Source organism: Oreochromis niloticus, unplaced genomic scaffold, assembly GCF_001858045.2.
Source record: "Oreochromis niloticus isolate F11D_XX unplaced genomic scaffold, O_niloticus_UMD_NMBU tig00000199_pilon, whole genome shotgun sequence".
NCBI classification, from domain to species: Eukaryota; Metazoa; Chordata; class Actinopteri; order Cichliformes; family Cichlidae; genus Oreochromis; species Oreochromis niloticus.
In genome coordinates this window covers 1-12,224 of record NW_020327086.1, presented here as the reverse complement: position 1 = coordinate 12,224, position 12,224 = coordinate 1, and the positions used below count along the sequence as shown (strand labels likewise).

Here is a 12,224-nt window from a genome sequence, read left to right as displayed (position 1 = left end):
TAGTAGCATCACCTTCACCTTGCTCCATGTTAGAAACTCCATGATATCGTGTTCCCTGCTCAGGGTAGCACACTGCTGCGCATTTATTCAGTATTCTTGGGGACCGCAGTCAGCAGCGAATAAGAATTCAAAGTCGTTGCACATGGGTGGACACTGTGCCCCTGCACACTACAAGGTTAACAAGTTCCTCACTACTGAGCCCAGACGGACTAGCCATAGACATTTCCTACATTTAAAGAATAAATAAGTTTGTGTATTTCCTAAATATTTTGTTCTTGTTGTTTTCCTGTTTTTTGTTTTACACAAAAGCAAAAGGCAATCAGGAGCGTTGTCATGAAGCTGCCTCCACTGAGTGTGCAGCAGCGCCCTCTGCAGTTTGTGTGTTGAAGTGCAAAAGCTTACAGCACCTGGTATTCCCAGGCGGTCTCCCATCCAAGTACTGACCAGGCCCGACCCTGCTTAGCTTCCGAGATCAGACGAGATCGGGCGTGTTCAGGGTGGTATGGCCGTAAGCGAGGGAGGCCCGCTACAAAAGACCTTTTATACTTGGCAAATGTCACACAGCTTAAACTATAGTATTGTGCTAAGCTTCATATGTTACGGCGAAAACATGCAAACCTTTGTTGTTAACTGCAGCTTCAACACTGAGGTGCAAAAATGCTTTTCCCGCGGTAACGTCACGATAATAACACATGTTAGTTTCTCACAGCACAGTGTTAAAGTGACAGAGAGCACACAGTGTGTTAGGACGATTTGGAAGTCCAACATTTTCGTGGTTTGGAGAATTCAACTTCTACACAGAACATAAAAAACGTAAGCATGACTGTGTCATCACAGCATGTATAAAAAGGCTGTTTCTGAAGCGTTCTCTCGCTTACGGCCATACCACCCTGAACGCGCCGATCTCGTCTGATCTCGGAAGCCAAGCAGGGTCGGGCCTGGTCAGTACTTGGACGGGAGACCGCCTGGGAATACCAGGTGCTGTAAGCTTTTGCACTTCAACACACAAATGACAGTTTAAATATTGAAACGAATCTGAGGCACTCTTTTAGCTCATTTTCTAATAGGGTGGTTAGTGAGTCTTGCGCAAAGAGCTCTTCCACTGATGTAGTAATGTCAAATTCTTCAAGCGTTATATCAATATCACTGTACATGCACAGAGCACCTGTAGATGTTTTTGTGCAAACACTCACAACTGTTTATGACGTGAATTTTGCAGCATTAAGTATGCATTATAACTGTGCTGTCATGTGCCGGTATTAAAAAAAAGGAAGGAAGAAACTAATCAATATCCTTCACTCTAAATTGTTTTTTAAATCACAATAAATGGGTTACAGTATCTACATGAACCCTGTTATCGAGGAAGCCTCTCGCTTACGGCCATACCACGCCTGATTTCATCTGATCTCTGAAGCTAAGCGGGGCGGTCCTAGATAGTAGCATCACCTTCACCTTGCTCCATGTTAGAAACTCCATGATATCGTGTTCCCTGCTCAGGGTAGCACACTGCTGCGCATTTATTCAGTATTCTTGGGACCGCAGTCAGCAGCGAATAAGAATTCAAAGTCGTTGCACATGGGTGGACACTGTGCCCCTGCACACTACAAGGTTAACAAGTTCCTCACTACTGAGCCCAGACGGACTAGCCATAGACATTTCCTACATTTAAAGAATAAATAAGTTTGTGTATTTCCTAAATATTTTGTTCTTGTTGTTTTCCTGTTTTTTGTTTTACACAAAAGCAAAAGGCAATCAGGAGCGTTGTCATGAAGCTGCCTCCACTGAGTGTGCAGCAGCGCCCTCTGCAGTTTGTGTGTTGAAGTGCAAAAGCTTACAGCACCTGGTATTCCCAGGCGGTCTCCCATCCAAGTACTGACCAGGCCCGACCCTGCTTAGCTTCCGAGATCAGACGAGATCGGGCGTGTTCAGGGTGGTATGGCCGTAAGCGAGGGAGGCCCGCTACAAAAGACCTTTTATACTTGGCAAATGTCACACAGCTTAAACTATAGTATTGTGCTAAGCTTCATATGTTACGGCGAAAACATGCAAACCTTTGTTGTTAACTGCAGCTTCAACACTGAGGTGCAAAAATGCTTTTCCCGCGGTAACGTCACGATAATAACACATGTTAGTTTCTCACAGCACAGTGTTAAAGTGACAGAGAGCACACAGTGTGTTAGGACGATTTGGAAGTCCAACATTTTCGTGGTTTGGAGATTCAACTTCTACACAGAACATAAAAACGTAAGCATGACTGTGTCATCACAGCATGTATAAAAGGCTGTTTCTGAAGCGTTCTCTCGCTTACGGCCATACCACCCTGAACGGGCCCGATCTCGTCTGATCTCGGAAGCCAAGCAGGGTCGGGCCTGGTCAGTACTTGGACGGGAGACCGCCTGGGAATACCAGGTGCTGTAAGCTTTTGCACTTCAACACACAAATGACAGTTTAAATATTGAAACGAATCTGAGGCACTCTTTTAGCTCATTTTCTAATAGGGTGGTTAGTGAGTCTTGCGCAAAGAGCTCTTCCACTGATGTGTAATGTCAAATTCTTCAAGCGTTATATCAATATCACTGTACATGCACAGAGCACCTGTAGATGTTTTTGTGCAAACACTCACAACTGTTTATGACGTGAATTTTGCAGCATTAAGTATGCATTATAACTGTGCTGTCATGTGCCGGTATTAAAAAAAAGGAAGAAGAAACTAATCAATATCCTTCACTCTAAATTGTTTTTTAAATCACAATAAATGGGTTACAGTATCTACATGAACCCTGTTATCGAGGAAGCCTCTCGCTTACGGCATACCACGCCTGATTTCATCTGATCTCTGAAGCTAAGCGGGGGCGGTCCTAGATAGTAGCATCACCTTCACCTTGCTCCATGTTAGAACTCCATGATATCGTGTTCCCTGCTCAGGGTAGCACACTGCTGCGCATTTATTCAGTATTCTTGGGGACCGCAGTCAGCAGCGAATAAGAATTCAAAGTCGTTGCACCATGGGTGGACACTGTGCCCCCTGCACACTACAAGGTTAACAAGTTCCTCACTACTGAGCCCAGACGGACTAGCCATAGACATTTCTACATTTAAAGAATAAATAGTTTGTGTATTTCCTAAATATTTTGTTCTTGTTGTTTTCCTGTTTTTTGTTTTACACAAAAGCAAAAGGCAATCAGGAGCGTTGTCATGAAGCTGCCTCCACTGAGTGTGCAGCAGCGCCCTCTGCAGTTTGTGTGTTGAAGTGCAAAAGCTTACAGCACCTGGTATTCCCAGGCGGTCTCCCATCCAAGTACTGACCAGGCCCGACCCTGCTTAGCTTCCGAGATCAGACGAGATCGGCGTGTTCAGGGTGGTATGGCCGTAAGCGAGGGAGGCCCGCTACAAAAGACCTTTTATACTTGGCAAATGTCACACAGCTTAAACTATAGTATTGTGCTAAGCTTCATATGTTACGGCGAAAACATGCAAACCTTTGTTGTTAACTGCAGCTTCAACACTGAGGTGCAAAAATGCTTTTCCCGCGGTAACGTCACGATAATAACACATGTTAGTTTCTCACAGCACAGTGTTAAAGTGACAGAGAGCACACAGTGTGTTAGGACGATTTGGAAGTCCAACATTTTCGTGGTTTGGAGAATTCAACTTCTACACAGAACATAAAAAACGTAAGCATGACTGTGTCATCACAGCATGTATAAAAAGGCTGTTTCTGAAGCGTTCTCTCGCTTACGGCCATACCACCCTGAACGCGCCCGATCTCGTCTGATCTCGGAAGCAAGCAGGGTCGGGCCTGGTCAGTACTTGGACGGGAGACCGCCTGGGAATACCAGGTGCTGTAAGCTTTTGCACTTCAACACACAAATGACAGTTTAAATATTGAACGAATCTGAGGCACTCTTTTAGCTCATTTTCTAATAGGGTGGTTAGTGAGTCTTGCGCAAAGAGCTCTTCCACTGATGTAGTAATGTCAAATTCTCAAGCGTTATTCAATATCACTGTACATGCACAGAGCACCTGTAGATGTTTTTGTGCAAACACTCACAACTGTTTATGACGTGAATTTTGCAGCATTAAGTATGCATTATAACTGTGCTGTCATGTGCCGGTATTAAAAAAAAGGAAGGAAGAAACTAATCAATATCCTTCACTCTAAATTGTTTTTTAAATCACAATAAATGGGTTACAGTATCTACATGAACCCTGTTATCGAGGAAGCCTCTCGCTTACGGCCATACCACGCCTGATTTCATCTGATCTCTGAAGCTAAGCGGGGGCGGTCCTAGATAGTAGCATCACCTTCACCTTGCTCCATGTTAGAAACTCCATGATATCGTGTTCCCTGCTCAGGGTAGCACACTGCTGCGCATTTATTCAGTATTCTTGGGGACCGCAGTCAGCAGCGAATAAGAATTCAAAGTCGTTGCACATGGGTGGACACTGTGCCCCCTGCACACTACAAGGTTAACAAGTTCCTCACTACTGAGCCCAGACGGACTAGCCATAGACATTTCCTACATTTAAAGAATAAATAAGTTTGTGTATTTCCTAAATATTTTGTTCTTGTTGTTTTCCTGTTTTTTGTTTTACACAAAAGCAAAAGGCAATCAGGAGCGTTGTCATGAAGCTGCCTCCACTGAGTGTGCAGCAGCACCCTCTGCAGTTTGTGTGTTGAAGTGCAAAAGCTTACAGCACCTGGTATTCCCAGGCGGTCTCCCATCCAAGTACTGACCAGGCCCGACCCTGCTTAGCTTCCGAGATCAGACGAGATCGGGCGTGTTCAGGGTGGTATGGCCGTAAGCGAGGGAGGCCCGCTACAAAAGACCTTTTATACTTGGCAAATGTCACACAGCTTAAACTATAGTATTGTGCTAAGCTTCATATGTTACGGCGAAAACATGCAAACCTTTGTTGTTAACTGCAGCTTCAACACTGAGGTGCAAAAATGCTTTTCCCGCGGTAACGTCACGATAATAACACATGTTAGTTTCTCACAGCACAGTGTTAAAGTGACAGAGAGCACACAGTGTGTTAGGACGATTTGGAAGTCCAACATTTTCGTGGTTTGGAGAATTCAACTTCTACACAGAACATAAAAAACGTAAGCATGACTGTGTCATCACAGCATGTATAAAAAGGCTGTTTCTGAAGCGTTCTCTCGCTTACGGCCATACCACCCTGAACGCGCCCGATCTCGTCTGATCTCGGAAGCCAAGCAGGGTCGGGCCTGGTCAGTACTTGGACGGGAGACCGCCTGGGAATACCAGGTGCTGTAAGCTTTTGCACTTCAACACACAAATGACAGTTTAATATTGAAACGAATCTGAGGCACTCTTTTAGCTCATTTCTAATAGGGTGGTTAGTGAGTCTTGCGCAAAGAGCTCTTCCACTGATGTAGTAATGTCAAATTCTTCAAGCGTTATATCAATATCACTGTACATGCACAGAGCACCTGTAGATGTTTTTGTGCAAACACTCACAACTGTTTATGACGTGAATTTTGCAGCATTAAGTATGCATTATAACTGTGCTGTCATGTGCCGGTATTAAAAAAAAGGAAGGAAGAAACTAATCAATATCCTTCACTCTAAATTGTTTTTAAATCACAATAAATGGGTTACAGTATCTACATGAACCCTGTTATCGAGGAAGCCTCTCGCTTACGGCCATACCACGCCTGATTTCATCTGATCTCTGAAGCTAAGCGGGGCGGTCCTAGATAGTAGCATCACCTTCACCTTGCTCCATGTTAGAAACTCCATGATATCGTGTTCCCTGCTCAGGGTAGCACACTGCTGCGCATTTATTCAGTATTCTTGGGGACCGCAGTCAGCAGCGAATAAGAATTCAAAGTCGTTGCACATGGTGGACACTGTGCCCCCTGCACACTACAAGGTTAACAAGTTCCTCACTACTGAGCCCAGACGGACTAGCCATAGACATTCCTACATTTAAAGAATAAATAAGTTTGTGTATTTCCTAAATATTTTGTTCTTGTTGTTTTCCTGTTTTTTGTTTTACACAAAAGCAAAAGGCAATCAGGAGCGTTGTCATGAAGCTGCCTCCACTGAGTGTGCAGCAGCGCCCTCTGCAGTTTGTGTGTTGAAGTGCAAAGCTTACAGCACCTGGTATTCCCAGGCGGTCTCCCATCCAAGTACTGACCAGGCCCGACCCTGCTTAGCTTCCGAGATCAGACGAGATCGGGCGTGTTCAGGGTGGTATGGCCGTAAGCGAGGGAGGCCCGCTACAAAAGACCTTTTATACTTGGCAAATGTCACACAGCTTAAACTATAGTATTGTGCTAAGCTTCATATGTTACGGCGAAAACATGCAAACCTTTGTTGTTAACTGCAGCTTCAACACTGAGGTGCAAAAATGCTTTTCCCGCGGTAACGTCACGATAATAACACATGTTAGTTTCTCACAGCACAGTGTTAAAGTGACAGAGAGCACACAGTGTGTTAGGACGATTTGGAAGTCCAACATTTTCGTGGTTTGGAGAATTCAACTTCTACACAGAACATAAAAAACGTAAGCATGACTGTGTCATCACAGCATGTATAAAAAGGCTGTTTCTGAAGCGTTCTCTCGCTTACGGCCATACCACCCTGAACGGGCCCGATCTCGTCTGATCTCGGAAGCCAAGCAGGGTCGGGCCTGGTCAGTACTTGGACGGGAGACCGCCTGGGAAACCAGGTGTGTAAGCTTTTGCACTTCAACACACAAATGACAGTTTAAATATTGAAACGATCTGAGGCACTCTTTTAGCTCATTTTCTAATAGGGTGGTTAGTGAGTCTTGCGCAAAGAGCTCTTCCACTGATGTAGTAATGTCAATTCTTCAAGCGTTATATCAATATCACTGTACATGCACAGAGCACCTGTAGATGTTTTTGTGCAAACACTCACAACTGTTTATGACGTGAATTTTGCAGCATTAAGTATGCATTATAACTGTGCTGTCATGTGCCGGTATTAAAAAAAGGAAGGAAGAAACTAATCAATATCCTTCACTCTAAATTGTTTTTTAAATCACAATAATGGGTTACAGTATCTACATGAACCCTGTTATCGAGGAAGCCTCTCGCTTACGGCCATACCACGCCTGATTTCATCTGATCTCTGAAGCTAAGCGGGGCGGTCCTAGATAGTAGCATCACCTTCACCTTGCTCCATGTTAGAAACTCCATGATATCGTGTTCCTGCTCAGGGTAGCACACTGCTGCGCATTTATTCAGTATTCTTGGGGACCGCAGTCAGCAGCGAATAAGAATTCAAAGTCGTTGCACATGGGTGGACACTGTGCCCCCTGCACACTACAAGGTTAACAAGTTCCTCACTACTGAGCCCAGACGGACTAGCCATAGACATTTCCTACATTTAAAGAATAAATAAGTTTGTGTATTTCCTAAATATTTTGTTCTTGTTGTTTCCTGTTTTTGTTTTACACAAAAGCAAAAGGCAATCAGGAGCGTTGTCATGAAGCTGCCTCCACTGAGTGTGCAGCAGCCCCTCTGCAGTTTGTGTGTTGAAGTGCAAAAGCTTACAGCACCTGGTATTCCCAGGCGGTCTCCCATCCAAGTACTGACCAGGCCCGACCCTGCTTAGCTTCCGAGATCAGACGAGATCGGGCGTGTTCAGGTGGTATGGCCGTAAGCGAGGAGGCCCGCTACAAAGACCTTTTATACTTGGCAAATGTCACACAGCTTAAACTATAGTATTGTGCTAAGCTTCATATGTTACGGCGAAAACATGCAAACCTTTGTTGTTAACTGCAGCTTCACACTGAGGTGCAAAATGCTTTTCCCGCGGTAACGTCACGATAATAACACATGTTAGTTTCTCACAGCACAGTGTTAAAGTGACAGAGAGCACACAGTGTGTTAGGACGATTTGGAGTCAACATTTTCGTGGTTTGGAGAATTCACTTCTACACAGACATAAAAAACGTAAGCATGACTGTGTCATCACAGCATGTATAAAAAGGCTGTTTCTGAAGCGTTCTCTCGCTTACGGCCATACCACCTGAACGCGCCCGATCTCGTCTGATTCGGAAGCCAAGCAGGGTCGGGCCTGGTCAGTACTTGGACGGGAGACCGCCTGGGAATACCAGTGCTGTAAGCTTTTGCACTTCAACACACAATGACAGTTTAAATATTGAAACGATCTGAGGCACTCTTTTAGCTCATTTTCTAATAGGGTGGTTAGTGAGTCTTGCGCAAAGAGCTCTTCCACTGATGTAGTAATGTCAAATTCTTCAGCGTTATATCAATTCACTGTACATGCACAGAGCACCTGTAGATGTTTTGTGCAAACACTCACAACTGTTTATGACGTGAATTTTGCAGCATTAAGTATGCATTATAACTGTGCTGTCATGTGCCGGTATTAAAAAAAAGGAAGGAAGAAACTAATCATATCCTTCACTCTAAATTGTTTTTTAAATCACAATAAATGGGTTACAGTATCTACATGAACCCTGTTATCGAGGAAGCCTCTCGCTTACGGCATACCACGCCTGATTTCATCTGATCTCTGAAGCTAAGCGGGGGCGGTCCTAGATAGTAGCATCACCTTCACCTTGCTCCATGTTAGAACTCCATGATATCGTGTTCCCTGCTCAGGTAGCACACTGCTGCGCATTTATTCAGTATTCTTGGGGACCGCAGTCAGCAGCGATAAGATTCAAAGTCGTTGCACATGGTGGACACTGTGCCCCTGCACACTACAAGGTTAACAAGTTCCTCACTACTGAGCCAGACGGACTAGCCATAGACATTTCCTACATTTAAAGATAATAAGTTTGTGTATTTCCTAATATTTTGTTCTTGTTGTTTTCCTGTTTTTTGTTTTACACAAAAGCAAAAGGCAATCAGGAGCGTTGTCATGAGCTGCCTCCACTGAGTGTGCAGCAGCGCCCTCTGCAGTTTGTGTGTTGAAGTGCAAAAGCTTACAGCACCTGGTATTCCCAGGCGGTCTCCCATCCAAGTACTGACCAGGCCCGACCCTGCTTAGCTTCCGAGATCAGACGAGATCGGGCGTGTTCAGGGTGGTATGGCCGTAAGCGAGGGAGGCCCGCTACAAAGACCTTTATACTTGGCAAATGTCACACAGCTAAACTATAGTATTGTGCTAAGCTTCATATGTTACGGCGAAACATGCAAACCTTGTTGTTACTGCAGCTTCACACTGAGGTGCAAAATGCTTTTCCCGCGGTAACGTCACGATAATACACATGTTAGTTCTCACAGCAAGTGTTAAAGTGACAGGAGCACACAGTGTGTTGGACGATTTGGAAGTCCAACATTTTCGTGGTTTGGAGAATTCAACTTCTACAGAACATAAAAAACGTAAGCATGACTGTGTCATCACAGCATGTATAAAAGGCTGTTTTCTGAAGGTTCTCCGCTTACGGCCATACCACCTGACGGGCCCGATCTCGTCTGATTCGGAAGCCAAGCAGGTCGGGCCTGTCAGTACTGGACGGGAGACCGCCTGGGAATACCAGGTGCTGTAAGCTTTTGCACTTCAACACACAATGACAGTTTAAATATTGAAACGAATCTGAGGCACTCTTTTAGCTCATTTCTAATAGGGTGGTTAGTGAGTCTTGCGCAAAGAGCTCTTCCACTGATGTAGTAATGTCAAATTCTTCAAGCGTTATATCAATATCACTGTACATGCACAGAGCACCTGTAGATGTTTTTGTGCAAACACTCACAACTGTTTATGACGTGAATTTGCAGCATTAAGTATGCATTAAACTGTGCTGTCATGTGCCGGTATAAAAAAGGAAGGAAGAAAATCAATATCCTTCACTCTAAATTGTTTTAATCACAATAAATGGGTTACAGTATCTACATAACCCTGTTATCGAGGAGCTCTCGTTACGGCATACCACGCCTGATTTCATCTGATCTCTGAAGCTAAGCGGGGGCGGTCCTAGATAGTAGATCACCTTCACCTTGCTCCATGTTAGAAACTCCATGATATCGTTTCCCTGCTCAGGGTAGCACACTGCTGCGCATTTATTCAGTATTCTTGGGACCGCAGTCAGCAGCGATAAGAATTCAAAGTCGTTGCACATGGTGGACACTGTGCCCTGCCAACAAGTTAACAAGTTCCTCATATGAGCCAGAGGACTAGCCATAGACATTCTACATTTAAGAATAATAAGTTTGGTATTTCCTAATATTTTGTTTTGTTGTTTCCTGTTTTTGTTTTACACAAAGCAAAGGCAATCAGGAGCGTTGTCATGAAGCTGCTCCACTGAGTGTGCAGCAGCCCCTCTGCAGTTTGTGTGTTAAGTGCAAAGCTTACAGCACTGGTATCCAGCGGTCTCCCATCAAGTACTGACCAGGCCCGACCCTGCTTAGCTTCCGAGATCAGACGAGATCGGGCGTGTTCAGGGTGTATGGCCGTAAGCGAGGAGGCCGCTACAAAAGACCTTTTATACTTGGCAAATGTCACACAGCTTAAACTATAGTATTGCTAAGCTTCATATGTTACGGCGAAAACATGCAAACTGTTGTTAACTGCAGCTTCAACACTGAGGTGCAAAATGCTTTCCCGCGGTAACGTCACGATAATAACACATGTTAGTTTCTCACAGCACAGTGTTAAAGTGACAGAGAGCACACAGTGTGTTAGGACGATTTGGAAGTCCAACATTTTCGTGGTTTGGAGAATTCAACTTCTACACAGAACATAAAAAACGTAAGCATGACTGTGTCATCACAGCATGTATAAAAAGGCTGTTTCTGAAGCGTTCTCTCGCTTACGGCCATACCCTGAACGCGCCCGATCTCGTCTGATCTCGGAAGCCAAGCAGGGTCGGGCCTGGTCAGTACTTGACGGGAGACCGCCTGGGAATACCAGGTGCTGTAAGCTTTTGCACTTCAACACACAAATGACAGTTTAAATATTGAAACGAATCTGAGGCACTCTTTTAGCTCATTTTCTAATAGGGTGGTTAGTGAGTCTTGCGCAAAGAGCTTCCACTGATGTAGTAATGTCAAATTCTTCAAGCGTTATATCAATATCACTGTACATGCACAGAGCACCTGTAGATGTTTTTGTGCAAACACTCACAACTGTTTATGACGTGAATTTTGCAGCATTAAGTATGCATTATAACTGTGCTGTCATGTGCCGGTATTAAAAAAAGGAAGGAAGAAACTAATCAATATCCTTCACTCTAAATTGTTTTTTAAATCACAATAAATGGGTTACAGTATCTACCCTGTTATCGAGGAAGCCTCTCGCTTACGGCCATACCACGCCTGATTTCATCTGATCTCTGAAGCTAAGCGGGGCGGTCCTAGATAGTAGCATCACCTTCACCTTGCTCCATGTTAGAAACTCCATGATATCGTGTTCCTGCTCAGGTAGCACACTGCTGCGCATTTATTCAGTATTCTTGGGACCGCAGTCAGCGAATAAGAATTCAAAGTCGTTGCACATGGGTGGACACTGTGCCCTGCACACTACAAGGTTAACAAGTTCCTCACTACTGAGCCAGACGGACTAGCCATAGACATTTCCTACATTTAAAGAATAAATAAGTTTGTGTATTTCCTAATATTTTGTTCTTGTTGTTTTCCTGTTTTTTGTTTTACACAAAAGCAAAAGGCAATCAGGAGCGTTGTCATGAAGCTGCCTCCACTGAGTGTGCAGCAGCGCCCTCTGCAGTTTGTGTGTTGAAGTGCAAAAGCTTACAGCACCTGGTATTCCCAGGCGGTCCCATCCAAGTACTGACCAGGCCCGACCCTGCTTAGCTTCCGAGATCAGACGAGAGGGCGTGTTCAGGGTGGTATGGCCGTAAGCGAGGAGGCCCGCTACAAAGACCTTTATACTTGGCAAATGTCACACAGCTTAAACTATGTATTGTGCTAAGCTTCATATGTTACGGCGAAAACATGCAACCTTTGTTGTTAACTGCAGCTTCAACACTGAGGTGCAAAAATGCTTTTCCCGCCGTCACGGTAACGTACGATATAACACATGTTAGTTCTCACAGCACAGTGTTAAAGTGACAGAGAGCACACAGTGTGTTAGGACGATTTGGAAGTCCAACATTTTCGTGGTTTGGAGAATTCAACTTCTACACAGAACATAAAAAACGTAGCATGACTGTCATCACAGCATGTATAAAAAGCTGTTTCTGAAGCGTTCTCTCGCTTACGGCCATACCACCCTGAACGCGCCCGATCTCGTCTG

General features: G+C 44.5%; 11 non-coding genes and 6 pseudogenes across 11 annotated transcripts; 8 read left to right on the top strand and 9 right to left on the bottom strand.

Moving 5' to 3' along the window:
* Nucleotides 1–395: 395 nt before the first annotated feature.
* LOC112844414 (5S ribosomal RNA) lies at nucleotides 396–514 on the bottom strand. The gene has a single exon (XR_003217148.1). It is a non-coding gene; the product is annotated as a 5S ribosomal RNA (ribosomal RNA).
* Nucleotides 515–872: 358 nt separating this feature from the next.
* Nucleotides 873–990, top strand: LOC112844404 (5S ribosomal RNA). The gene has a single exon (XR_003217144.1). It is a non-coding gene; the product is annotated as a 5S ribosomal RNA (ribosomal RNA).
* An 838-nt stretch (nucleotides 991–1,828) lies between these two features.
* Nucleotides 1,829–1,947, bottom strand: LOC112844413 (5S ribosomal RNA). Its single transcript, XR_003217147.1, has one exon. It is a non-coding gene; the product is annotated as a 5S ribosomal RNA (ribosomal RNA).
* A 355-nt stretch (nucleotides 1,948–2,302) lies between these two features.
* LOC112844402 (5S ribosomal RNA) lies at nucleotides 2,303–2,421 on the top strand. The gene has a single exon (XR_003217142.1). It is a non-coding gene; the product is annotated as a 5S ribosomal RNA (ribosomal RNA).
* Nucleotides 2,422–3,257: 836 nt separating this feature from the next.
* LOC112844400 (5S ribosomal RNA) lies at nucleotides 3,258–3,375 on the bottom strand. The gene has a single exon (XR_003217140.1). It is a non-coding gene; the product is annotated as a 5S ribosomal RNA (ribosomal RNA).
* A 358-nt stretch (nucleotides 3,376–3,733) lies between these two features.
* Nucleotides 3,734–3,851, top strand: LOC112844403 (5S ribosomal RNA). The gene has a single exon (XR_003217143.1). It is a non-coding gene; the product is annotated as a 5S ribosomal RNA (ribosomal RNA).
* An 838-nt stretch (nucleotides 3,852–4,689) lies between these two features.
* On the bottom strand, nucleotides 4,690–4,808 carry LOC112844412 (5S ribosomal RNA). The gene has a single exon (XR_003217146.1). It is a non-coding gene; the product is annotated as a 5S ribosomal RNA (ribosomal RNA).
* A 358-nt stretch (nucleotides 4,809–5,166) lies between these two features.
* LOC112844399 (5S ribosomal RNA) lies at nucleotides 5,167–5,285 on the top strand. Its single transcript, XR_003217139.1, has one exon. It is a non-coding gene; the product is annotated as a 5S ribosomal RNA (ribosomal RNA).
* An 834-nt stretch (nucleotides 5,286–6,119) lies between these two features.
* Nucleotides 6,120–6,238, bottom strand: LOC112844409 (5S ribosomal RNA). Its single transcript, XR_003217145.1, has one exon. It is a non-coding gene; the product is annotated as a 5S ribosomal RNA (ribosomal RNA).
* A 358-nt stretch (nucleotides 6,239–6,596) lies between these two features.
* Nucleotides 6,597–6,713, top strand: LOC112844405 (uncharacterized; annotated as a pseudogene).
* An 832-nt stretch (nucleotides 6,714–7,545) lies between these two features.
* LOC112844401 (5S ribosomal RNA) lies at nucleotides 7,546–7,663 on the bottom strand. The gene has a single exon (XR_003217141.1). It is a non-coding gene; the product is annotated as a 5S ribosomal RNA (ribosomal RNA).
* Nucleotides 7,664–8,013: 350 nt separating this feature from the next.
* On the top strand, nucleotides 8,014–8,129 carry LOC112844408 (uncharacterized; annotated as a pseudogene).
* An 823-nt stretch (nucleotides 8,130–8,952) lies between these two features.
* On the bottom strand, nucleotides 8,953–9,071 carry LOC112844398 (5S ribosomal RNA). The gene has a single exon (XR_003217138.1). It is a non-coding gene; the product is annotated as a 5S ribosomal RNA (ribosomal RNA).
* Nucleotides 9,072–9,412: 341 nt separating this feature from the next.
* LOC112844411 (uncharacterized) lies at nucleotides 9,413–9,525 on the top strand (annotated as a pseudogene).
* Nucleotides 9,526–10,318: 793 nt separating this feature from the next.
* Nucleotides 10,319–10,431, bottom strand: LOC112844410 (uncharacterized; annotated as a pseudogene).
* Nucleotides 10,432–10,780: 349 nt separating this feature from the next.
* On the top strand, nucleotides 10,781–10,895 carry LOC112844407 (uncharacterized; annotated as a pseudogene).
* An 821-nt stretch (nucleotides 10,896–11,716) lies between these two features.
* Nucleotides 11,717–11,831, bottom strand: LOC112844406 (uncharacterized; annotated as a pseudogene).
* Between the last annotated feature and the right edge of the window lie 393 nt (nucleotides 11,832–12,224).